This window comes from Pleurodeles waltl, chromosome 6 (genome assembly GCF_031143425.1).
Source record: "Pleurodeles waltl isolate 20211129_DDA chromosome 6, aPleWal1.hap1.20221129, whole genome shotgun sequence".
NCBI classification, from domain to species: domain Eukaryota; kingdom Metazoa; phylum Chordata; class Amphibia; order Caudata; family Salamandridae; genus Pleurodeles; species Pleurodeles waltl.
Genome location: NC_090445.1, coordinates 691,255,741 through 691,282,874, shown reverse-complemented (window position 1 = coordinate 691,282,874; position 27,134 = coordinate 691,255,741).

The window sequence follows — 27,134 nt, the reverse complement described above, 5'->3', positions numbered from 1 at the left end:
TCAATTCCCCAAAGAACCCCATAACTTCTCCAATTGCAGTACCATTTGGAAAAACGAAAAATAGTCTTTTTGCAACTATTTTGCCTCATTTCCCAATCACCTTTTGTTGTCTCTGTCCCTGCCCTTAGCCACTCCACCGACAGTGTTGCGAACCTTCTTATTCACAGTGGGGACGGTACGACTCCACAAAATGGCTGGGACGCTCCTGTCATTGCTCTTTCCCGTCAAGCTCCTTCTCAGATGAGGCTCTGGTGCTATTTACCCCTTTAGTTGTCGAGTAGGCCCTATCCCTAGCACTGAGGAAAAAGTTGCCAGTTTCTGATAAAGATGAGGCAGTTTCTAGGCAGGGTCTGTCCTTTTGTATATCCTTGACTACTGTTTCAGGAAGGCTGATAGCCAGGTACATACAGTTTACACTTCGATTTGCACTTTGTAGATGCTACTGCTTGAGGTAAATACCCTGCACAAATACTGTGTCTGCAAGACAGTCGGTAAATGACTTCTGAAAGAGAACTGACCCAAACCTGTTCTGAAGCCTTAGACAGTGGATTCATATCCACTGTCTGGAAAATGAGTAGATAAATCAAACCCAAACCACCCACGTTGTTCCACGTCAAAGTTCTTCATGACCAAGGAAGGTAGTGCTCCACAGAGTACTCGAAAAACTGCTTTGTGGCCATGACTGCTGTCTCCATGGCAGTCGGTCTTCCAGAGTTAAGGGAACATCACCTGAAGTCTGTACTTCTTGCTGAAGGAGCTGAGGGTCTGCCTAGCATCTATATGCCTGCCTGTCTGCTGAAAGAGAGGAGGATCCTGTAACCTTCAGGAGGAACTATCCAACAGGAGAAGCCCAATGCCTTCTTGGCATGAGGAACACTCAAAGGAAGCTGACTGCCAGATGTAACAAAGTCAGGAGCCGATCCATATTGTGAGGGGTCTGCCAGAGCAGTCTTCCTGAGCAGTTCCCACACAGAGCTGCATCAAGGCATTCTAGTAAAGAGCAACACTGTGTTGTCCTTTATCTCTGGGGTGTGCTAAGACACTGGTGCTGCTGCTACCCGACGTGGCTGTTGTGCAAGAGAAGTTGTTATTACTGCAGATACCCAAACCCTCATCTGTCGTGGGATCCCAGAACTGCTAAAGACAAACTCCCACTTGAGATCGGGTTTGCAGGCTGCAACTGTCACAACAAAGCACCTGTCTATGTCAAGTCTGCAGGGCTACAACTGTAGCAGACAAACTCCCACTGTGCAGGCCTGCCTCCCTGATCACTACCCAGATGATCATTCACAGAGTGAAGCCACAAACATGGTCCTGCATTGAATCTGGTGCTGCAGGAGCAGATTCGTATGAATCACCGCCACAGCACCACATGAGCTGCATCTTGATCCGACAGGTAAAGAGAAGCCAAATTGTGAAAAGACTGAGACTGAATGCATTGAGGCAAATGTACTGTACCCATAGTGGCACAGACTGTAGAACTCATTTACACATTAGCCAATGGGGTCAACCAGAGTGAAATGCGCCTGTGCCTAATGCCTATGTCCATATTTCATACGAGAGAACATAGACATTGGGAGAAGTCTTAGAGCAAAGGGACGGCACCACAGGGGTGTGGCCCCTCACTGATATTCATAGAGGAGATATGCCTGTTGGCTGACTTTTGAGTTCCAAGCTCTTGTTCTGTACATTAACCCCCAGAGAAGTCTTTGACTGCTCGCCCTCTCTACACTGACAGTTAAGTGTGGAAGGAGTGCAGGTGGCCTAGTTTGTGGAGCCTTAGTAGGACAGACCCCAGGACACTAGTGGCAAACAAGCATAAACCCCAAGTAGCCCCTGCCTGCACTGTGCCCACTCCCTCCCCCCCACAAATGTGGTCTGACAATGTGTCACCTGCTATTGTGTAAACCAGTAAGAACTGTGAGACAGATATATCCTACTAAAGAGAGAGAGAGAGAGAGAGAGAGAGAGAGAGAGAGAGAGAGCAGTAGGAAGAGAACATAGTATTATGGCTGAACTTTACTACCCAGCTTAGGTGTGGATGGTATTTTTAATGCTTCCATTATGCCTACTGCACCTTTACGACTTCACTGAACTGTGTTAATGAACTGTGGTCCCTTTCTAAAGGGGGAGAGGGAGAGGCAGGTGGAATTAGTGCGATGAGGGCTGTTTATCAACTGCAATGATCTTTACAATGTGTACATAGAGATGAATGTGGATAAACAGTAATCTGCAGGCATTTTTTTATGCTGTGCTGAAATTAGCACTAATGAAAGACTGACTTGCAGAGACGTTTCCCTATCCAGATAGGCAGAATATTTGTACATATCAACACCAATAAAATGGAGAGGAAACGAGAGCACAGGGCTTTACTGCAATTCTGCCACTCTGGCATTTCCCAGTGGGCTGCAGCCTGGAGGGCTGCTTTCAGAGCAGGATGAGCTGCCATAAAAGGACTATAACATCACCTTAGCCCCATTCTAGTTGAGGTATCCTTCATCGTGGAGTTAGTTTCAGCATGATTACCAGGGCTTATTTTCAACTTCAATCAAAGAGCTAGCAAGTGGATGCCTAACACATGCACAGATCCTCGCCCATGCAGCACTCAACCTCTCTTTGGTCAGAGATGAGTGCATATAAGAAAGAGAGTATATCTCAGTGAGCAACACTTAGAATTAGAGACAGAGATTTTGGCCCTAATTTCAAATTTCCATGCCCATAGTGGCCGCCCAATTATAGCCATCCTCTAAAACTGCATGTGGCTTGGGCCTTAGTATTAGCCCAGCCGCAGCCTGACCTCATCCTACAGCATGAAGTAAACATGGAATGCTGCCCCAATGCCCTCCCTGCCTCCTCCCACTCACCACTGTGCCCAGCACCTCCCAGCCCCATGTCTCCAGTCTATTGCCCTCTCAGAGCAAGTCAAGTGGTAACCAGGGTCAGATCTGGCTCGAGAATGGGGGTTATGCAAGGCATTGAGTGGGCTAGGTCCTTTCGGGTCTTAGACCCAGTAGTATTTAACACAGACATTGGAACGGATCCCTTTCATGCACCATAGTCTTGTCTTTAACTTTACTGGCAAATAACACTGATTGATTTCTGAATAATTAATGTAAAAAATGTTAATGTAATCTATGTCAGCGATTCAGTTCCTGTTTATAGTTCACATTTTACCTAATCTTGTTGTTAGCTATTTCCAGGATGTTTTATTTCTTTTTTTTTTTTTTTTGTATTGTATTACTCTTGAATAGTGCATACTTTGAACTGAGTCACCTCGAGGCTATGATTGAGAGGTCTGAAGTTGAGGCTGAAGACAGTATGAGTTTCGGACCGTGCTTGTCAGTGGGTCAAAATGGTATTCAAAATACATGGTCATCTAATCCGTGGTCTCTCTACAGAGCGCACAGTGGGCCAATGGTCATGTATTCCAGTTGCAATTGTGATTCTGGGCAAATCTGTGTGAAGCAGGTACACAAATGTCACAATTTTGACGTTGAAATTAAAAGCAAATACAGTGCTTACAGCTGAGTGGGTACATTTTGTGTTTGGGATAGGGCTGTGGAGATGTGCGGAAGTGCATTTAGGAGAGAGTAAATAGAGGGTGCTGAAGAGGAAAGATGCGGTGTAAGCAGGGCCACTGGAATTATGTGATTGTGCGGCTGTGACAATTTTTGTCTAAATATATACTTGACCCTAATGCATCATCTGCTACATACTCTGCAGATTTTAACCAAAAAAAAATTTCTAGCTCAAATGGTTAAAAAAAATACAAAAAATTTCGACAACACATGTTTCTGAGCAATAGAATGCCCTTTGCAAAGCTGAACTGACCACCTTTCTGTTGCTTTTGCAATATGTAGGTGTTAAACTGGTACTAATGAGGTGCAAGCAGTGCCCATACAGTGTTACCAAGTTTAAAAATGAAATAATGAAGTAATACTATTGCGAAATTTGCTGCATTATGCCACATGATTTGTGTTTTCTTGCCGTATAATTTACTCAACTCTGCCTCATAATTTGGCCCTCCAATGCCACATAAGTCCAGTGGCAGTGGGTGTAAGACGTGCAGATGGACGAGCATTGGAGAGGAAAAAGGGTGTCCATATCTAACATAGAGTTCACATAACAGGAGTGACTGAGACACTGAAAATCACTACCTCTTAGACAGGCCTCAGTAATACTTAATTCACAGTTACTCCATTTCAGAATTGAAACATTTTTCATATTGGTTATTTACAACAAAATGATTGTTGAAACCCATTTATTTTAAACGGCTTACAAAGCCAAAAGTCATGCCTGATTTTAGAAATACATCAGTTGCTGTGTTGTATATCTGGATTTCCTAACAGAAAGCTCAGAGAGTAATCAAAATACCGGTCGGGGCACACAAAAGAATCGCAGAAACTTGGTTTACATGTTTAAGCCACATCCTTACTTACATAGACTGCTGCGTCCCTTTCAGAGACTTCCCACTTATTGCATCCCAGTTAAATAATGGCCTGGAGAGTACTTTACAGATTTGGACCCTGTAAAAGCTATTCCTCATTACTGTGGACAAAAACTCAAGAGTAGCTGAATTTAGGTGTAGGCATCCCGACCGGATCATCATTATTTCTGGCCTCACGGTGTCTTCGCACCTAAATCTGCGTTTCTTATACTATAGGCCATTAAGGGCAACGCCACACCCTAGCAGCAGCCGGCCTGTGATAATAGATTGAATTATTTGTGAGAGAGAAATGGATGCAAGCATTCTTCAGCGAGTGGAACCGATAATACAGCCAGAGAGACCCGGAGAGACATCTCCCATCAGTTGCGATAGTCAACCTCTCGATTGATGAAAGCTGGTGGATGTAAGAGCCGCATAGTCGGCTGGGCACCCTAGCAGCAGCCGACCTCTCTATCGCAAAGGGATCAGCGCCGATTAAATAGACAGAGACTCAATAAAGCGGACAGAGCCTCAATAAAGGCGCAGGATGACGGGATCAATAGACTGCTGATGGCAGGCGATAGTGCCCCGACGGAAGGCCCGAATGCGGATAATAGCCTGGCAGAGCTGCAATATTGCCGCCGCGCTGCCTGAATACTATCGGCGCATCTCGGAATATTATTGTTTATCGGCAGATCCCCTCCCGCGGCCGCACCGGCTTCTCTTTCTAAAGCGCTCATAAATAATGAATCTCTGCAACCGGCCGGCAGCGGAGGGCCTGCGCGCTCGGAACTGGGCTCTTTATTTGATAATTCCAATTAAATGGTAAAGCTATTGATTGTTATTTAGTGTCGGTCTCTGTAGATAAGGAACTCCGAGGCCCAGAGCGGAATATCAAGTGAATGAGGCCGGCTGAGGAGCAAACGCACCCACCCGCAGGGGGCGACTGGGGCGGGCCAGAGACCGAACGCAGGGAGCTGGTGGATCGAGGGGGTCAGGGATAACAGGGAAAGGACGGGTGCTTAATTCTCGTGATGCCAGCATCTAGAGGTGGACCAGCCAGAAAAGTAACAGGGACAGGCGAGCCAAGGGAGGGCTAGGGCTCTAAGAGCCAGCACACGACCGAGATTTTGAAATATTTGGCGTGTAAATATGATGACAGAAACAACACGACAGAGTTTGATAAGGTCTTTTCAAAATTCAAAAAAGTGTATTTCATAAACACACAGAGTTTCACCTTAGTACATCAGATTATATCACTTCATTGAGAGTATTTGCTAAAAGTGAGTTTTTAAAAGTGACCTGAGAAACATTCCTCCTCCACCCTCAGGACCAAGGGTATTAGTGAACTGAGAGGCAAGTCAGTTATGTTTACGCGAATCGAGATCCTGTGAAATAAAGTTTTTGCTTGGAATCACACAATGTGGTCAAGCACAGAAGCAAGGACTGATCACAGAATTTCCAGTTTCACACTGATATTCAGCCACTAGATGGATATCTCTATTTGACATCAAACATTAATGTGCTGTCCTTAAATCTTGGAGGATGAGATTAGAGTGTGGGTGACAGGCAGAATCCCCATTCTATTTTGACAGTTTTATATAGTGCGAACATAAAAGCACTACACAACAGAGACAGACTATGTATTTTTGGAGGATTGTCTTCCGTGTTTATTTGGTGACAGTGGCTGGTGGGGACGTACACTGGCATTCCTTTTTGGGGATTGGGATTTATTTATCATGATCCAGCAGCGGCTCCTCCACTATGGAGCAGCGCCCCCCACCCCACCGCCAACAGCATCAGCTGCAAATTGAAAAATAAAAACGGTAATAAACAATATTTATTACTGTTTTTATTTTTCAAGGGGTGGTGCCATGGGGGATGTCAGGTGGAGTGGTGTGCACTCCCCTCAGTGCACAAGTGTGTTTGGCCGGCCATCTCAGGACGACAATACACACATTCACATTGTGCTCTCTTCATCCCAGCACTGTGTTGCCCGGTTGGAGAGGGCAGGCACAGGCTCCCAGTCTGCCTGGGAGTGCAAAGCCAGGGTGTTCAGGCTAATCTAATGCTGCTCTCATGCTGCCAGCAGCATGAGTGTAGGATTGGGATTGCCAGACCACAGCCTGGGAGCCTGTGCCTACAGTGAGTGGAGGGACAAGAGCAGCGGCAGCGGCGATGTGGCGGGTCAGATACGTTTTTACATTTTTTTTTCTTTGCAATGTTGTTGCCGTCGTTTTGTGCCCCCTGCCACACCGCTTTGCTCTGACAGGAGCCACCTCTGTCCTAATTAAACTTATACCAAAAGCAAGAGAGAGGAAGGCACAAAAAGAAGAAAGAAGAAATGAGAGGAAAGTCGAACAGTGACCGAGGGAGAAAGCAGGGATTAAAAAGCATCTGAAAAAACAAGATAACAAGAGTAGATGTGTACAGTGGTGGATGGTTGAAAGATGACATGGAATATAGGCTAGTCACCATTGACATTCAGCAACCTGACATTTGGCAGAAGATCCCTAATGAAAATTGTGGGTCCCTGCACTGTTTTTAATGTATTATTTTTTAAATCATTATTTTAAACAGTTAAGCACTGCCGCCTCTTTAACACATTGCTGGCATGGTTCCCCTCAGTATTAAAGGGCAAATAGAAATGTGTTCAAATACATATCATCATAGCACTACTCCAAATTACTGATGTTCACCAGGGTTTCATACATGCGCCAAAATGTTCAGTCTTTATATGGAGCCCATGAGTGTTCTGCTGTACCAATAAGATATTGTTTACCACTAATACATTGACAAGCCACAACTGCACCTCATAGCGTTGATGATCTGCAAAACCCACCATCACTGAGACTGCCTATAGGCACCATCCGGATCTGTACACCTTGTAATCAACTGAGGCTCAGCCCAACCGCAACAAAGTTTGTGTGGACCAGTGGTTATATGTTTCAGCCCCATATCTAAATGTGGCCTTTGGACATGATCCTCAACAGCTTTCCCCCACCTCACATTCCTTTTATTAGAGTTGCCTCCTATATCAACACCAACCTATCATTCAAGGATAAAGTCAAAAAGAAATAATCATGAACTGCTCCCATTTCTATGCAAAATCCAGCCATTGCTGTCACCCAATAACGCCTTTTCCACTCTCCATGTCCTTGTTCTGTTCCACATATTGGTTGGGGCATGTTAGAAATGGGGTCTCTAGTTGGCAGAGGTATTCACCTTTGTCCAACTAAGGACCACAATCCTAGTCAGGGTAAGCCATACACAATCCAAATTATCCTGTGCCCACCCTCTGGTAGCTTGGCGCTGAGCAGTCAGGCTTAACTTAGAAGGCAATGTGTAAAGCATTTGTGCAATAACCTATACAGTAACATAGTGAAAACACCACAAAAGTACACCACGCAGGTTTAGAAAAATATATGACATTTATCTGGTTAAATTAAAGTCAAAATGACAAATATTCAATAAGCACAAGTTGAAATATCACCTTTGCACATTTAAAAAGAGTCTTAAATCTTAGAAATCAACAGTTGTCTCTTGTTTGCACAAAGTACCTGGATTGCGTCAAAGATAACACGCACGGAGACTGCAGAGGAGGAGATGCATGGAAAAATATTGTGTGTGTCTGAATTCCCAGCGTGGCACAGACGATGCGTCGTTTCTTTCCACGCTGCATGAGGCTTTGCATTGATTTCTAGTGCGCAGTCTTGGTTCCTCACTGCGATGCGGGGATCATTTCGACGCCCAAGGACAATGTGTGGAAATCCTCGGCGTGCGGGACGAAGTCACACGCGTTTGTCGATCTGGTATAGCGATGCGTCACCTTTTCTGTCGCACAGCAGGTGCTGCCTCGATTCTTCAATCGGGAAGTCGGGCTGTGTTGTTCCGGTTCGGCTGTGCGTCAATCCGGCAGGGCTGGGCGTTGAATTTCCGGTCACAAGGCAGGCGCTGCGTCGAATCTTCACTCAGGAAGTCGGGTTGCACCGTTCTGGTTCGGCTGCGCGGCAATTTTCTCGTCACAAGGTAGGCTGTGCGTCATTTCCGGCAAGCTGTGCATCGATTTTCGGTGCACAAGGAGCTTCCTGAAGAAATGAAGTCTTTTTGGCCCTGAGACTTCAGAAAACAGGAGGCAAGCTCCATCCAAGCCCCTTGAGAGCACTTCTCAGCAAAATCAGAGGGCAGCAGTCCTTTTCAGCAAAGCAGTCCATATGAGTCCTATGGGCAGTCAGGCAGTTCCTCTTGACATGGTGCAGGTTCAGGTCCAGATGTGTCTGGTTTGTTGGGGTCAGAGACCCAGTTTATATATTCAAAAATGCCCTGGAAGTGGGGGAGAATGCAAAGAGTGGTTTTGAAGTGCAGAAGGTTCCCTTTCAGCACAGGTCTGTCTTCCAGAGTCCTGGTAGGGGGTTTGGCAGTCCATTGTCTGAGGGCAGGCCACTAGCCTTTTAAATGTCAGGCCCTCAACCCTCCCAGGCCAGGAAGACCCATTGAATATGCCGATGAGTGCAGACGTGAATGAGTATCCTGTGTTTGTGGCTGACTGGGTGAAATGCACAAGGGAGCTGTCAACCAGCGCAGCCCAGACATGGATTGGAGGCAGGATGTAAGGCACAGATGGATTTTAAGTGTAGAGAAATGCTCACTTTCTAAAAGTGGCATTTCTAAAATAGTAATATAAAATCCAACCTCACCAATAAGCAGGATTTTGTATTATCATTCTGGCCATACTAAATATGACCTGGTTACCCCTTTCTGATTAGTATCTACCACTCAAACAGTATATGAGGGTAGCCCTAATGCTATCCTATGAAAGGAGCAGGCCTCACAGTAGTGGAAAACCACCAATTTTAAGGGTGTTCCACTACCAGGACATATAAACCACACATGCACATGTCCTGCCTTTTAACTATATAGCACCCTGTCCTATGGGTTACCTAGGGCCTACCCTAGTGGTGACGTATATGTAGAAAAAGGAGATTTTAGGGCTTGGCAAGTACTTTTAAATGCCATGTCGAAGTGGCAGTGAAACAGAACACACATGCGTTGCAATGGCATGCCTGAGACATGGTTGAGGGGCTACTTATGTGGGTGGCACAACCAGTGCTGCAGGCTCCCCAGTAGTATTCACTCTCCCCAGTAGTATTCACTTTACAGGCCCTGGGCACATGTAGTGCACTTTACTAGGGACTTACAAGAAAATCAGATATGCCAATTGGGTATTAACCAATGTTACCATGTTTGTAGGGAGAGAGCATATGCACGTTAGCACTGGTTAGCAGTGATAAAGTGTGCAGAATCCTAAAACTAGCAAACAACATTGTCATAAAAGTGGAGGGAGGCAAGCAAAAGGTTGGGGGATGACCACCCTAAGGCTGTCAGCTCTAACTTGTGTCCCCCCCCAGCTGAAAGTGGGGAGAGTTACCCAACTCCTTGGGAGCTCTCATCTCTAAGGCAGGAGTATCTTGAGAGACCATCAGCATTGGTGTGGTCAGTTCCGGGGGATGCTCCACTGTAAAGTCCATCCCCTGTAGGAAAATGGACCACCTCAAGAGTTTAGGATTTTCATCCCTCATCTGCATGAGCCATCTTAGGGGCCTGTGGTCTGTCTGAACCCAGAAGTAAGTCCTAAACAGGTAGGGTCTCAGCTTCTTCAGTGCCCAGACCACAGCAAATGCTTCTCTTTCTACGGCACTCCACCTCTGTTCCCATGGTAATAGTCTTCTTCTAATAAATACCACTGATTGGTCTAGGCCCTCCTCATTCAGCTGTGCTAAAACCACCCCTATGCCATGCTCTAGGCAAGTCTGTCTGCTCAATTAACTCCTAGGAGTAGTCAGGGGCCCTGAGTATGGGTGCCATGCACATGGCTCCCTTTAGAGAGTCAAGGGCTTTCTGACAAGCCTCTGTCCAATTCACCAACCTAGGTTGCTTTTTTGAAGTAAGTTATGTTAAGGGGGCCACTATGGTGCCATAACCCTGAACAAACCTACGGTAGTATTCAGCGAGGTCTAAAAAGGCTCTCACTTCTGTTTGGTTTCTAGGTGGTTGCCAGGCCGTGGTTATCTCAATCTTGGCCTGGAGGGGCTGCATCTTTCCACCACCTACTAGGTGTCCCAAGTACACCACGGAACCCTGTCCAATCTGGCACTTACTGGCCTTGATTGTCAGGCCTGCCTGTTGCAGGGCCTGGAGCACCTCTTGTAGGTGGAGCAGGTGTTCCTCCCAGCTGTAACTGTAGATGGCAATGCCATCTAGATAGGCAGCGTAGAATGCGTCCTTACCAACCAGGACCCCTTTAACCAACCGTTGGAAGGTGGCGGGGCATTTTTCAATCCAAAGGGCATCACTCTGAACTGGTAGCTTCCCTCAGGAATAGAAAAAGTGAATCTCTCCTTAGCCCCCTCAGTCAACGCGATCTTCCAATACCCTGATATGAGATCAAAGGTACTGAGGAATTTGGCAGCGCTTGTCTGTCTACTAGCTCAGAAGCTCGAGGGGTTGGGGTGAGCGTCTGTTTTTGTTACAGAATTGAGACCCCGGTAGTCCATGCAGAACCTAAGTTCTGGCTTAGCACCAGGTGTGGCAGTCTTAGGAACCAGCACCACAGAGCTGGATCAGGGACTGCTGGACTTCTCAGTCATCCTGAGAACCAGTATCTTGCCAACTTCCTCCTTAATGCTGTTCTTCTCCCTGTCTGACAACCTGTTTGTTCTTTACTGGGGGACTTTCTCCATGTCAATATCATGGACACATAAGTGTGTGAGTCCAGGGGTGAGGGAAAATAGGGAGGAGTACTGCTCCAGTAACTGGTAGCAGTCCCCTCACTGGTCCAGGGTCAGGGATTCAGAGAGATTGACACCCTCCACTGACCCATCACCTTCCTTATCATAGAGGAGGTTGGGGAAAGGTTCACTGTCCTCCTCCGCACCTTCATCCGTCACCAGAAGCATGTTGACCTGAGTCCTCTCAAAATGAGGCTTTAGTCTGTTTACATGGAGCACCCTTAGGAGGTTCCTAGGGGACTGTAGGTCCACTAAGTATGTGGCCTCCCCTTTACGCTCCTTTATTTCAAATGGGCCAGTCCAGAAGTCCTGGAGAGCCCTAGGCTTTACTGGCTCCATTACCCACACTTTGTCGCCAGGCTGAAACTCCACAAGGGTGGCCTTTTGGTCATACCAGCTTTTCATGACCTCTTGACTGGCCTCGAGGTTGCCCTTGGCCTTCTTCCAGAAGCGTTGCATCTGGTTGCGGAGGGCTAACATGTAGCTAACCACATCCTGAGGGGGTGCCTTGTTGGGAGATTTCTCCCTCCTCTCTTTTACAATGCTTAAGGGTCCCCTGACAGGGTACCCATAGAGAAGCTCTATGAGACTGAACCCTACCCCTTCTGGGGTATCTCTCTGAAAGCAAAGAGAAGGCATGGCAAGAGGACGTCCCACTTACGCCTCATGGCCTCAGGGAGGCCTTTGATCATGCCTTTCAGGGGCTGATTGAGTCTCTCCACAAAACCATTGGATTGAGGATGATAGGGCGTGGTGAACTTGTAGGTCACCCCACACACATCCCCCACATGGACTTCATGTATGCAGACATGAAGTGGGTGCATCTGTCAGACACAATCTCCTTTGGGAATCCCACATGGGTAAATATTCCCATCAGAGTCCTGGTCACCACCGGTGCAGTCACAGTTCTCAGAAGGATTGCCTCTGGGTAGCGGGTGGCATGGTCCAACAAAACCAGGATAAACCTATTGCCTAGGGCAGTTTTGGGGTCCAATGAACCAATGATGTAGATCCCCCTTTCAAAGGGGGTGCCAATGACGGGGAGTGGGATCAGGGGGTCTTGAGCGTTTTCCTGTCTTCCCACTGGCCTGGCAGGTGGGACAGGACCTACAGAATGCATCTGAGGCCATCCACATTCGGGGCAAATAAAAGTGGGAGGGAAGCCTGGCAAAGGTCTTGTCTTGCCCTAAATGTCCTGCCAGAGGAATGTCATGAGCTAGGCCCAGTAACACTGGGGGACCACCAGCACACATGCTGCCCCAGCCTCCAGTACCTTAGGCTCACTGTAAAGGAGATCATTTTTACAATATATAAGGTGATCACCAGAGGTTTTACCTTCTGCTTGAGCTGAGACCTGTTGCCTCAAACCCTCAAGAGTGAGGCATCCTTCTGCGCTTTGCAGAATTCTTCCAAGGTGATCCCACCCTCAACTTGCCAGCCAGCAAGCTCAGGCAGGTCACCTAGGGCAGCAGTGCCCTCCCCAGTTGGCTCAGGGGACTCCTCCTCTGGAGCCCCGTCAACCACCGCGGGATCTTCTGGGACCGGTTTCCCGCACCCCTTGTCCCTCATCTTGGCAGCTGTCGGCGCCATCCTTCAAGGCTCCAGACGCCCTTGACTCCCCTCCTGGGCAGCCATGGACCTTGTGGTAAGGCAGACCCACTCAGGCAATCCCAACATTTCCAAGTGAGACCTTAGCTCTACTTCCTTCCAGGTAGTGTACTCAAGGTCATTGCCTAACAGACAATCCACGGGTATGGCAGGACTCACAGCTACTTTTAGAGTACAAGAGACAGGCTCCCCCCCAAACTCAAAGGGAACCAGAGCTACCGGTAGGTGGCTCTTGCAATTGTTAGCTACTATGACTTGGTGGAATGTATTTGGGAGGACCTGCTGTGCTGACAACAGCTGATCACTGACAGTAGTCATGCTGGCTCCCGTGTCACACAGAGCCTCCACCTGTTGCCCATTGATGGTGACCCACTGCCTATACTTGGAAGTATTTGCAGGCATGCAGGCTTTTGGCACCATCTCTGCATCCCCCAGGGACACTAGGGTTACCTCGATCTGTTCCCCAAAGCTATCTGGGACTATCTCCTCCCCAAGCACTGCACTTGCCAACCCAGGTGTCTGCCCTCCAGAGGGGGGCTGTGCCCTCTTGGAACATGTGGAGTTGACCTTAGAGCAATCAACCTAGTGCACTCTGTGCAGTGGGGTACAAACCTCCTTTTCTTTTAATCAAAGAACCCTGGTTTCTTTTTAGAGTCAGGTTGGGACTAGTTATCACTATCCCCTTAGGAATTATTTTGAGGGCGTTTTGAGAACTCCTTACTTTTTAGTTTTTCTCCCCCTCTTTCTTCTGGTGGGAACCCTGATCACCTTTGTGGGTGCCTCCTCCTCCCCAGATACCTTTTTGGACACTCTGGTGCTAGCCCAGTGGACCGCCTCTTCAGCAAGCTTCCTGGGATCAATCAGCTTACTGTCAATCAGATGCTGGCGCAACTCTGTAAAGCAAATACTGAGCATATGCTCTTTCAGGATCAAATTATATAACCCCACATAATCATTTTACTTTACTTTACTGGCCCGCACCCATCCATTCAGTGCCTTGCTAGAAGAATCATAAAAGTCTACCCAAGTTTACTGGGAAAGTTTAGTACTGTCCCTGAATTTCTGGCGATACTTTTCAGGGGTCAGTCCAAACTTGGCAATTAAAATGGTGTTCATGAGCGGGTATGTGTTAGGATCCTCTGGTTCTAATGTGAGAAGTGTGTCCCTCCCAATTACTGGTACATGTTTCCAGAAGTCTCCCCCCCCCCCTTTTCTCTTCAGGAACCCCATAAGCCCTTAGTGCGACTTCGTAGGCATCAAACCACTTGTCAATGTCATCTCCCACCACATAACTTGCCACCACATCTCTGGGTATACAAACCTTTTTGTCTCCAGCAGGTCCTGTATGCATGCTGCCACCATCACTGCTGGACTCAGACTGTTTAGACTTGAGGTCCAGCTCTTTTAGACTCAGTTCATGAGCCAGAAGTAGTTTCTTTTCAGCCAAGGTCCTCTCAGCTGCTCTTTCTGCTCTCCTCTCCTCTGCCTTCATGATTATTCTGGCCGATTGCAGTTGAAACTCTCTCTCCTCCCTCCTCTCCTCTGCAGTCAGGCCATGACTGGAGACACTGCTCACTGGTTTAGCAGGGGGCACAAATTCAGCTGTGTAACTCCCCACTGCTATTGGCAAATCCTCTGGGGAGCAATCCTCTGGCCCCTCCATTTCAACAGCCTCTTGTGGACGGCCCTCAGTGCCTTTTGGTACTCCTCTTTCCTAGGGGCACCCCGGGTATGTACTCCCATCCCCTTGCAGAACCCTTTCAGCTGGCTGACAGTGTATGTCTCCAGCTTAGCTAGATCAAACTCTCCAGCTCCTCCATGAGACCCAGCCAGAGACATGGTGTTTAAGATTTAGATTAAAATGTCAAACAGGAAAAAAACTATTCAGCAAAAAGAGAACAACCTAATTGATCTTTAACTGTGGGTAGGTACTGTACACGTAGCTATTGATGTCCCTATACAAACAGAAGTCCTATCCTCACCGCTGAACACCAATGTTAGAAATGGGGTCTGTAGTTGGCAGAGGTATTCACCTATGTCCAAATAGGGACCACAATCCTATTCAGGGTAAGTCATACACAATCCAAATTATCCTGTGCCCACCCTCTGATAGCTTGGCACTGATCAGTCAGGCTTAACTTAGAAGGCAATGTGTAAAGTGTTTGTGCAATAACTCATATACTAGCACAGTGAAAACACCACAAAAAAATTTGAAATATCACCTTTGCAAGTTTAAAAAGAGTCTTAAATGTTAGAAATCAACAGTTGTCTCTTGTTTGCACAAAGTACCTGGTTTATGTCCAAAATAACATGCACGGAGACCGCAGAGGAGGAGATCCGTGGAAAAATAGAGTGTGCGTCAGAACTCCCGGCGCGGCACAGACAATGGTTTGTTTCTTTCCATGCTGCAAAGGGCTTTGCGTCAATTTCCGCCACGCAGTCTTTGTTCCTCACTGAGATGCGGGGATCTTTTTGACACCCAGAGATGATACGTGGAAATCCTGGGTGTGCGGGATGAAGTCACAGTCATTGTGCCGATCCAGTATGGCAATGCGTCGAATTTTCTGTTGCACGGCAGGCGCTGCGTCAATTCGTCACTCAGGAAGTAGGGCTGTGTCATTCCGGTTCGGCTGTGTGTCGATTCGGTAGTGCTGTGTGTTGAATTTCCGGTCGCTAAGCAGGCACTACGTCGAATCTTCACTCGGGAAGTCAGGCTGCGTCATTCTGGTTCAGCTGTGGTGCGATTTTAATGTCACAAGGCAGGTTGTGTGTCGTTTCCGGCAAGCTGTGCATCGATTTTCGATGGACAAGGAGTTTCCTGATGAGATGAAGTCTTTTGGGCCCTGAGACTTCAGAAAACAGGAGGCAAGCTCAATCCAAGCGCTTGGAGAGCACTTCTCAGCAAAATCAGAGGGCAGAAGGGCAACAGCAGGGCAGCAGTCCTTCCCAGCAAAGCAGTCCAGATGAGTCCTTTGGGCAGCTAGGAAGTTCCTCTTGACAAGGTTCAGGTTCGGGTCCAGAAGTGTCTGGTTTGGTGGAGTCAGAGGCCCAGTTTATATACCCCAAAATGCCTTTGAAGTGGGGGAGACTTCAAAGAGTGGTTTTGAAGTGCACAAAGTCCCCTTTCAGTACACGTCTGTCTGCCAGGGTCTCAGTAGGGGGGTTGGCAGTCCATTGTGTGAGGGCAGACCACTAGCCTTTGAAATGTAAGTGTCAGGCCCTCCACCCTCCCAGCTCAGGAAGTCCCATTCAGTATGCAAATGAGTGCAGGTGTGACTGAATATCTGTGTTTGTGGCTGTCTGGGTGAAATGCACAAGGGAGCTGTCAACCAGCCTAGCCCAGACGTGGATTGAAGACAGTCTGAAAGGCACAGATGGATTTTAAGTGCAGAGAAATGCTCACTTTCTAAAAGTGCCATTTCTAAAATAGTAATATAAAATCCAACCTCCCAAATAAGCAGGATATTGTATTACCATTCTGGCCATACTAAATATGACCTGGTTACCACTTTCTGATCAGAATCTACCACTCAAACAGTATATGAGGGTAGCCCTAATGTTATCCTATGAAAGGAGCAGGCCTCACAGTAGTGTAAAACCAATTTAGGGGTGTTCCACTACCAGGACATATAAACCTGCACATGTCCTGCCTTTTAACTACATAGCACCCTGTCCTATGGGTTACCTACCCCAGTGGTGATGTATATGTAGAAAAAGGGTAGTTTAGGGCTTGGCAAGTACTTTTAAATGCCAAGCTGAAGTGGCAGTGAAACTGAACACACAGGCCTTGCAATGGCAGGCCTGAGACATGGTTGAGGGGCTACTTATGTGGGTGGCATAACCAGTGCTGCAGGCTCCCTAGTAGTATTCACTTTACAGGCCCTGGGCATATGCAGTGCACTTTCCTAGGGACTTTCAAGAAAATCAGATATGCCAATTGGGTATGAACCAAAGTTACCATGTTTGTAGGGAGAGAGCATATGCACGTTAGCACTGTTTAGCAGTGGTAAAGTGTGCAGAGTCCTAAAACTACCAAAAAATGCTGTCAGAAAAGTGGAGGGAGGCAACCAAAAAGTTGGGGGATGACCACCCTAAGGCTGTCAGGTCTAACATGTGTGTTACCCAGCTGAAAGTGGGGAGAGTTACCCAACTCCTTGGGAGCTCTCATCTCTAAGGCAGAAGCATCTTGAGAGACCATCAGCATTGGTGTGGTCAGTTCTGGGGTATGCTCCACTGTAAAGTCCATCCCCTGTAGGAAAATGGACCACCTCAAAAGTTTAGGATTTTCATCCCTCATCTGCATGAGCCATCTGAGGGGCCTGTGGTCTGTCTGAACCCAGAAGTGAGTCCTAAACAGGTAGGGTCTCAGCTTCTTCAGTGCCCAGACCACAGCAAATGCTTCTCTTTCTATGGCACTCCACCTCTGTTCCCATGGTAATAGTCTTATTCTAATAAATACCACAGATTGGTCTAGGCCCTCCTCATTCAGCTGTGCTAAAACCGCCCCTATGCCATGCTCTAGGCAAGTCTATCTGCTCAATTAACTCCTTGGAGTAGTCAGGGGCCCGGAGCATGGGTGCCATGCACATGGCTCCCTTTAGAGAGTCAAGGGCTTTCTGACAAGCCTCTGTCCAATTCACCAACCTAAGTTGCTTTTTTGAAGTAAGTTATGTTAAGGGGGCCACTATGGTGCCATAACCCTGAACAAACCTGCAGTAGTATTCAGTGAGGTCTAAAAAGGCTCTCACTTCTGTTTGGTTTCTAGGTGGTTGCCAGGCCGTGATTATCTCAATCTTGCCACCACCTACTAGGTGTCTCAAGTACACCACAGAACCCTGTCCAATCTGGCACTTACTGGCCTTGATTGTCAGGCCTGCCTGTTGCAGGGCCTGGAACACCTCTTGGAGGTGGAGCAGGTGTTCCTCCCAGCTGTAACTGTAGATGGCAATGTCATCTATATAGGCAGCGTAGACTGCGTCCTTACCAACCAGGACCCCTTTAACCAACCGTTGGAAGGTGGCGGGCATTTTTCAATCCAAAGGGCATCACTCTGAACTGGTAGCGTCCCTCAGGAGTAGAAAAGGTGAATCTCTCCTTAGCCCCCTCAGTCAACACAATATTCCAATACCCTGGTATGAGATCAAAGGTACTGAGGAATTTGGCAGCGCTTGTCTGTCTACAAGCTCATCGGCTAGGGGGATGGGGTGAGCGTCTGTTTTTGTGACAGAATTGAGACCCCGGTAGTCCACGCAGAGCCTAGGTTCTGGCTTAGCACCAGGTGCGGCAGTCTTAGGGACCAGCACCACAGAGCTGGATCAGGGACTGCTGGACTTCTCAGACATCCCGAGAACCAGTATCTTGGCAACTTCCTCCTTGATGCTGTTCTTCACCCTGTCTGACAACCTGTTTGTTCTTTACTGAGGGACTTTCTCCATGTCAATATCATGGACACATAAGTGTGTGAGTCCAGGGGTGAGGGAAAATAGGGAGGAGTACTGCTGCAGTAACTGGTAGCAGTCCCCTCGCTGGTCCAGGGTCAGGGAGTCAGAGAGATTGACACCCTCCACTGACCCATCACCTTCCTTATCATAGAGGAGGTTGGGGAAAGGTTCACTGTCCTCCTCGGCACCTTCATCTGTCACCAGAAGCATGTTGACCTGAGTCCTCTTAAAATGAGGCTTTAGTCTGTTTACATGGAGCACCCTTAGGAGGTTCCTAGGGGACTGTAGGTCCACTAAGTATGTGGCCTCCCCTTTACGCTCCTTTATTTCAAATGGGCCAGTCCAGAAGTCCTGGAGAGCCCTAGGCTCTAATGGCTCCATTACCCACACTTTGTCACCAGGCTGAAACTCCACAAGGGTGGCCTTTTGGTCATGCCAGCTTTTCATGACCTCTTGACTGGCCTCGAGGTTGCCCTTGGCCTTCTTCCAGAAGCGTTGCATCTGGTTGCGGAGGGCTAACATGTAGCTAACCACATCCTGAGGGGGTGCCTTGTTGGGAGCTTTCTCCCTCCTCTCTTTTACAATGCTTAAGGGTCCCCTGACAGGGTACCTATGGGGAAGCTCAAAGAGACTGAACCCTTCCCCTTCCGGGGTATCTCTCTGAAAGCAAAGAGAAGGCATGGCAAGAGGACGTCCCACTTACGCCTCACGGCCTCAGGGAGGCCTTTGATCATGCCTTTAAAGGGCTTATTGAGTCTCTCCACAAAACCATTGGATTGAGGATGATAGGGCGTGGTGAACTTGTAGGTCACCCCACACACATCCCACATGGACGTCATGTATGCAGACATGAAGTGTGTGCATCTGTCAGACACAATCTCCTTTGGGAATCCCACACGGGTAAATATTCCCATCAGAGTACTGGTCACCACCGGTGCAGTCACAGTTCTCAGAGGGATTGCATCTGGGTAGCGGGTGGCATGGTCCAACAAAACCAGGATAAACCTATTGCCTAGGGCAGTTTTGGGGTCCAATGAACCAATGATGTAGATCCCCCTTTCAAAGGGGATGCCAATGACGGGGAGTGGGATCAGGGGGTCTTGAGCTTTTCCCTGTCTTCCCACTGGCCTGGCAGGTGGGTCAGGACCTACAGAATGCATCTGAGGCCATCCACGTTCGGGGCCAATAAAAGTGGGAGAGAAGCCTGGCAAAGGTCTTGTCTTGCCCTAAATGTCCTGCCAGAGGAATGTCATGAGCTAGGCCCAGTAAGAAGGCCCAGTAACACTGGGGGACCACCAGCACACGCTCACTGTAAAGGAGATCATTTTTCCAATATATAAGGTGATCACCAGAGGTTTTACCTGTTGCCTCAAACCCTCAAGAGTGGGGCACTATTCTGCGCTTTGCAGAATTCTTCCAAGGTGAGCCCACCCTCAACTTGCCAGGCAGCAAGCTCATGCAGGTCACCTAGGGCAGCAGTGCCCTCCCCAGTTGGCTCAGGGGACTCCTCCTCTGGAGCCCCGTCAACCACCACGGGAACTTCTGGGACCGGTTTCCCGCACCCCTTGTCCCTCATCTTGGCAGCTGTCAGGGCCATTCTTCAAGGCTCCAGACGCCCTTGACTCCCCTCCTGGGCAGCCATGGACCTTGTGGTCAGGCAGACCCACTCAGGCAATCCCAACATTTCCAAGTGAGACCTTAGCTCTACCTCCTTCCAGGTAGTGTACTCAAGGTTGTTGCCTAACAGACAATCCACGGGTATGGCAGGACTCACAGCTACTTTTAGAGTACAACAGACCGGCTCCCCCCCCACACTCAAAGGGAACCAGAGCTACCGGTAGGTGGCTCTCGCGATTGTTAGCGACTATGACTTGGTGGAATGTATTTGGGAGGACCTGCTGTGCTGACAACAGCTGATCCCTGACAGTAGTCATGCTGGCTCCTGTGTCACACAGAGCCTCCACCTGTTGCCCATTGATGGTGACCCACTGCCTATACTTGGAAGTATTTGCAGGCATGTGGGATTTTGGCACCGTCTCTGCATCCCCCAGGGACACTAGGGTTACCTCGATCTGTTCTCCAAAGCTATCTGGGACTATCTCCTCCCCAAGCACTGCACTAGCCAACCCAGGTGTCTGCCCTCCAGTGGGGGGCTGTGCCCTCTTGGAACACGTGGAGTTGCCCTTAGAGTGATCAACCTAGTGCACTCTGTGCATTGGGGCACAAACCTCCCTTTCTTTTGATCAAATAACCCTGGTTTCTTTTTAGAGTCAGGTTGGGACTAGTTACCACTATCCCCTTAGGAATTATTTGCCTTTTGAGAACTCCTTACATTTTAGTTTTTCTCCCCCTCTTTCTTCTGGTGGGAACCCTGCCCACCTTTGTGGGTGCAACCCCCCCCCCCCCCCCTAGATACCTTTTTGGACACCCTGGTGCTAGCCCAGGGGACCGCCTCTTCAGCAAGCTTCCTGGGATCAGTCAGCTTACTGTCAATCAGATGCTGGCGCAACTCTCTAAAGCAAATACTGAGCATATGCTCTTTCAGGATCAAATTATATAACCCCACATAATCATTCTACTTTACATAACTGGCCCGCACCCATCCATTCAGTGCCTTGCTAGAAGAATCATAAAAGTCTACCCAAGATTACTGGGAAAGTTTGGTACTGTCCCTGAATTTCTGGCAATTCTTTTCAGGGGTCAGTCCAAACTTGGCAATTAAAATGGTGTTCATGAGCGGGAATGTGTTAGGGTCCTCTGATTCTAATGTGAGAAGTGTGTCCCTCCGAATTACTGGTACATGTTTCCAGAAGTCCGCCCCCCCTTTGCTCTTCAGGAACCCCATAAGCCTTTAGTGAAACTTCATAGGAATCAAACCACTTGTCAATGTCATCTCCCACCACATAACTTGGGACCACATCTCTGGGTATACAAACCTTTTTGTCTCCAGCAGGTCCTGTATGCATGCTGCCACCATCACTGCTGGACTCAGACTGTTTAGACTTGAGGTCTAGCTCTTTTAGACTCAGTTCATGAGCCAGAAGTAATTTCTTTTCAGCCAAGGTCCTCTCAGCTGCTCTTTCTGCTCTCCTCTCCTCTGCCTTCATGTTTATTCTGGCCAATTGCAGTTGAAACTCTCTCTCCTCCCTCCTTTCCTCTGCAGTCAGGCCGTGACTGGGGACACTGCTCACTGGTTTAGCAGGGGGCACAAATCCAGCGGTGTAACTCCCCACTGCTATTGGCAAATCCTCTGGGGAGCAATCCTCTGGCCCCTCCACCTCAACAGCCTATTTTGGACGGCCCTCAGTTCCTTTTGGTACTCCTCCTTCCTAGGGGCACCCCGGGTATGTGCTCCCATCCCCTTGCAGAACCCTTTCAGCTGGCTGACAGTGTATGTCTCCAGCTTAGCTAGATCAAACTCTCCAGCTCCTCCTTGAGACCCAGCCAGAGACATGGTGTTTAAGATTTAGATTAAAATGTCAAACAGGAAAAAAACAATTCAGCAAAAAGAGAACAACCTAATTGATCTTTAACTGTGGGTAGGTAGTGTACACATAGCTATTGCATGTCCCTATACAAACAGAAGTCCTATCCTCACCGCTGAACACCAATGTTAGAAATGGGGTCTGTAGTTGGCAGAGGTATTTTCCTTTGTCCAAATAGGGACCACAATCCTATTCAGGGTAAGTCATACACAATCCATATTATCCTGTGCCCACCCTCTAATAGCTTGGCACTGATCAGTCAGGCTTAACTTAGAAGGTAATGTGTAAAGTATGTGTGCAAAAACTCATACACTAGCACAGTGAAAACACCACAAAAAAAGTTGAAATATCACCTTTGCAAGTTTAAAAAGAGTCTTAAATGTTAGAAATCAACAGTTGTCTCTTGTTTGCACAAAGTACCTGGTTTATGTCAAAAATAACATGCACGGAGACCGCAGAGCAGGAGATCCGTGCAAAAATAGAGTGTGCGTCAGAACTCCCGGCGCGGCACAGACAATGGTTTGTTTCTTTCCATGTTGCAAGGGGCTTTGCGTCAATTTCTGGCATGCAGTCTTTGTTCCTCACTGAGATGCGGGGATCTTATTGACACCCAGAGACGATACGTGGAAATCCTGGGTGTGCGGGACGAAGTCACAGTCATTGTGCCGATTCAAATGCGTCAAATTTTCTGTTGCACGTCAGACGCTGCGTCAATTCGTCACTCGGGAAATATGGCTGTGTCATTCCGGTTCGGCTGTGCGTCGATTCGGTAGGGCTGTGCATTGAATTTCCAATCGCAAAGCAGGCACTACGCCGAATCTTCACTCGGGAAGTCAGGCTGCGTCATTCTGGTTCAGCTGTGGTGCGATTTTCATGTCACAAGGCAGGTTGTGCATCGTTTCCGGCTTAGCTGTGCATCGAATTTCGGTGCACAACGAGTTTCCTGATGAGATGAAGTCTTTTGGGCCCTGAGACTTCAGAAAACAGGAGGCAAGCTCAATCCAAGCGCTTGGAGAGAACTTCTCAGCAAAATCAGAGGGCAGCAGGGCAACAGCAGGGCAGCAGTCCTTCCCAGCAAAGCAGTCCAGATGAGTCCTTTGGGCAGGTAGGCAGTTCCTCTTGACAGGGTTCAGGTTCGGGTCCAGAAGTGTCTGGTTTGGTGGAGTCAGAGGCCCAGTTTATATACCCCAAAATGCCTTTGAAGTGGGGGAGACTTCAAAGAGTGGTTTTGAAGTGCACAAGGTCCCCTTGTAGTACACGTCTGTCTGCCAGGGTCTCAGTAGGGGGTTTGGCAGTCCATTGTGTGAGGGCAGACCACTAGCCTTTGAAATGTAAGTGTCAGGCCCTCCACCCTCCCAGCTCAGGAAGTCTATTCAGTATGCAAATGATTGCAGGTGTGACTGAATATCTGTGTTTGTGGTTGTCTGGGTGAAATGCACAAGGGAGCTATCAACCAGCCTAGCCCAGACGTGGATTGAAGACAGGCTGTAAGGCACAGGTGGATTTTAAGTGCAGAGAAATGCTCACTTTCTATAAGTGCCATTTTTAAAATAGTAATATAAAATCCAACCTCACCAATAAGCAGGTTTTTGTATTACCATTCTGGCCATATTAAATATGACCTGGTTACCACTTTCTGATCAGAATCTACCACTCAAACAGTATATGAGGGTAACCCTAATGTTATCCTATGAAAGGAGCAGGCCTCACAGTAGTGTAAAACCAATTTAGGGGTGTTCCACTACCAGGACATATAAACCTGCACATGTTGTGCCTTTTAACTACATAGCACCCTGTCCTATGGGTTACCTACCCTAGCGGTGATGTATATTTAGAAAAAGGGTAGTTTAGGGCTTGGCAAGTACTTTTAAATGCCAAGCTGAAGTGGCAGTGAAACTGGACACATAGGCCTTGCAATGGCAGGCCTGAGACATGGTTGAGGGGCTACTTATGTGGGTGGCATAACCAGTGCTGCAGGCTCCCTAGTAGTATTCACTTTACAGGCCCTGGGCACATGTAGTGCACTTTACTAGGGACTTACAAGAAAATCAGATATGCCAATTGGGTATGAACCAATGTTACCATGTTTGTAGGGAGAGAGCATATGCACGTTAGCACTGTTTAGCAGTGGTAAAGTGTGCAGAGTCCTAAAACTACCAAATAATTTTGTCAGAAAAGTGGATGGAGGCAAGCAAAAAGTTGGAGGATGACCACCCTAAGGCTGTCAGGTCTAACAGGGCAGTACTCTGTTTACTAGTCTCCTGGACTCAATCTTGGCCTCCTTGAAAGCTGTCTAAAACACAGTGACATAAGTAATAAGCAAACTGCAGACGTACAACCACACTATCCTACATTGAGCCGACTTTACTTTTCCACCTATCAGACACTATCAGATATAAGACACTATATAATATTCAAGTCTATCAGAATCTTATTTACTTGCAGAAAGCTTGTCGGCCTCTCATCGACTTTGCATTTTGCACAGCATCTCCCTCTCAACTGCAGAGATTTGTAAAGCACAAAATGGGCAAACAAGAACACAAGCCTTTTTAAGCTGATCGCCTGGTCTCTGGACAAACTGCCTTCATCTTTCAGACATTCACCCTCTCCACTACCACTCCTGAAAGAACCTAAGTCTAATCTCATTGCTCTACATCTGTTTTCAGCAAAATGTCACTTTCCAGAGCTGACCACATTAACTTCTCACAAATCTCTGCCACCCAAACTTGTCCTCCCAACTATTTTGTCTAAAAGGCACAGTTGGAGTATGAGGCATTTTATGATCCCTCCAGCACATTGGTGAACTTTGGGTGAAAAGCTAAAAATGTACTGTTGTTGTTGCATCGTATTGTGAGGTTCTTGGAGGTTTGTTTGGCGGTAGGACTGCCAGAGGCAATGATATGCCCTGTGTAATTAAGGGGAGAAGGTGGATCAGGTCCGAAAAGGAATAGACTTTTGGTCGCAGAGAGACTGTAACAAGGGAAGATGCAGAGCAGATTGGCAGAGCACTAACGTATTGAAGCCTTTTCTAGGGCCCTTTCTTGGCAACCTATCATCGAGTATCAGCCTCAGGCCAAATTATTTTGTGTTGAATAGTAACAGAAATTAACACAGAGTTGTACAATTCGCTATTTTGCATTACTGGGGCATTCTGTGGGTGGTGCAAGTATGTTCCCATGCAACCGCCCATAGGTTTTAATGCAAATCCCTTTCTACAAAAAAACTGTAGACAGGGATTTTTGCCAAAAGCTGACACCTCCTCGAGGCAGGAGCAATGAAAAAAATGTTTTCTTCGCTTCTCATTTTACCCACTTTGTATCTGCGCTGCATTGTATAACACACATACAAAGTTGGAAAAGCCATAAAGCATGAGTTTTGTTCTAGAAGGGTCCAGTCCAATACAAAACCTTCAGACACCATAGACACCCTTGCAGTAGGTATTTGCATTGGCCCATGGCTGCATAAAGTGTGTCAGCAGAGGGGCAGAGCAGGACAATGCTACATCTTAGTAGATATGGCACTGTTATGTTTTCTCCCTTTCACACAACACAGCACAGCAAGTGTACCTGCTGCCTTGGGTTGTGTGACTTCTTGATAAATTTGGGCCTGACTGTCTTGATAGCCATACAGTTTACAGTAGGATGTCCTCCAGAAATTAATTCCAAAAGTACTAAGATGAGACATTCCAAGGCATAACATTTCATCTCAATACTAAGTTCTGGTTACAGGAACGGTACTTGTAGCTGGATGTTCAGAACTTGATTTAACAAAGCAAAGTTAGAGGTTACAAGGCACTAGTACACAGGACTGAGGTTTGCAAGGCAGACATACATCTGGCTCCTGCATAATAGGAATATCAGAACTGGCAGCTACTGAACTGCAGCGTTTTGGAAGGCTCACATGCAAAGAACATGACAGGTTAAGGGAACAAGTCACGTTATGAAGCTCTTCCCAAAGGCAGTTGTATACTATGAGAATATGATATCATATGAACATATTTGATAGGGTATTGAAGCAGCAATGACTGATTGGTGAAAGACCTTGCTTAAGTAAGAGCAAACTGCCACACTGAAACAATATGCCACTAATGATTGGACAAAAATGCCTATGAACGGTAGCAGTTGTCATGTGGGGCCTATATGCTGCCAAGGATGCCACAATTGCTAAAGAAACAGGGATCTACACCCAAAAACATTGTCAACCAAGCCGAGGTAGACAATCCAGTTAATTGATCAAGCAAATAGAAGTCAGGTGTAGGGATACAAGTCCACTGCTGTTTGTACCAGATGTCCAATCGTTACTTTTATTTTGGGGTTTTCCCTTGAAGTTGCGAACTTATGGATGTCCCTAATTGAAGAGGGCACCTGTACTCCACCATGTAGACAGTTGAATCCAGCATCTGGCTCTCTACTGCAAGCAAAGACAAGCTGAATCGAAACACCCTATCCTGATTGTATAGTAGCTAATAGCTTCAATTTTGGCAGTGGAATATTAGTCCAGCTGCAAGAAATTGAAAAAACAAGCTGGGGTTGAGCGCGAGCCATCTGGTGAGATATATCATATGTTAAGATGCTTAATATTGTGTTATTTATTTTCAAGTAACAATCTTTGTTGAACTGTCCTATTTATAGTGTTTGGTATAATTGTGTAATTTTGTACGTGACTCCACTTTCACACCACAGGCCATGAACATTGACCAGTCGACCCAGCAAGCCAAGAGAGTCAAGGAGATTCAGATTTAGTCCACAACACCCCGGTATTGTCAGGGATTAATACAATTTCATCTTAATGGGTGGTTGCTACAACTTCTAGGATCTGAGAAAAGGCCAGACTGCATGCAGAATTAGAAGCGCAAGTTCTCACAGTGGCGATTTCAGCAGTTATTAATAAAAAGGGGCAAGTTCAGCCCACGTCCTCAGTTTGCAGAAGCATGGGTGCACACAGAATGCATTTTTGAGGAAACCAATTTTCCCATTCCAGTGAAATAGATCTGACGATCCTAGTAAACATGAACTTGATGTTGGGCCATGTGAACACCGAGGAGTGCCAGGGTAGTGTGTGACCTTGATATTGTTTTGAAAATATCAATTGACGTGAATATTGTGTCAAATATATTGCAATGTCAGTAATATTGTAGGACAGAATACTGCTGGAAAAAATATTGTGTTTTTAAAATGTTTTAGTTTTTTATGTATTCGTTTATAATATTGTTTTTCAATTATTTTGTTATGTTTTACTAGTTGTGTTATATGTTCTTACTATTTTAATGTTAAGTATATGTAATTATTTTTAGTGTGGTTTATTTTTTAAATTTGGTAATGTATTTAAAAACCTTTACCTTTTTTAAACATTAATTGGCGGATTCCTGGGTTTGTAGGTGAGTGGG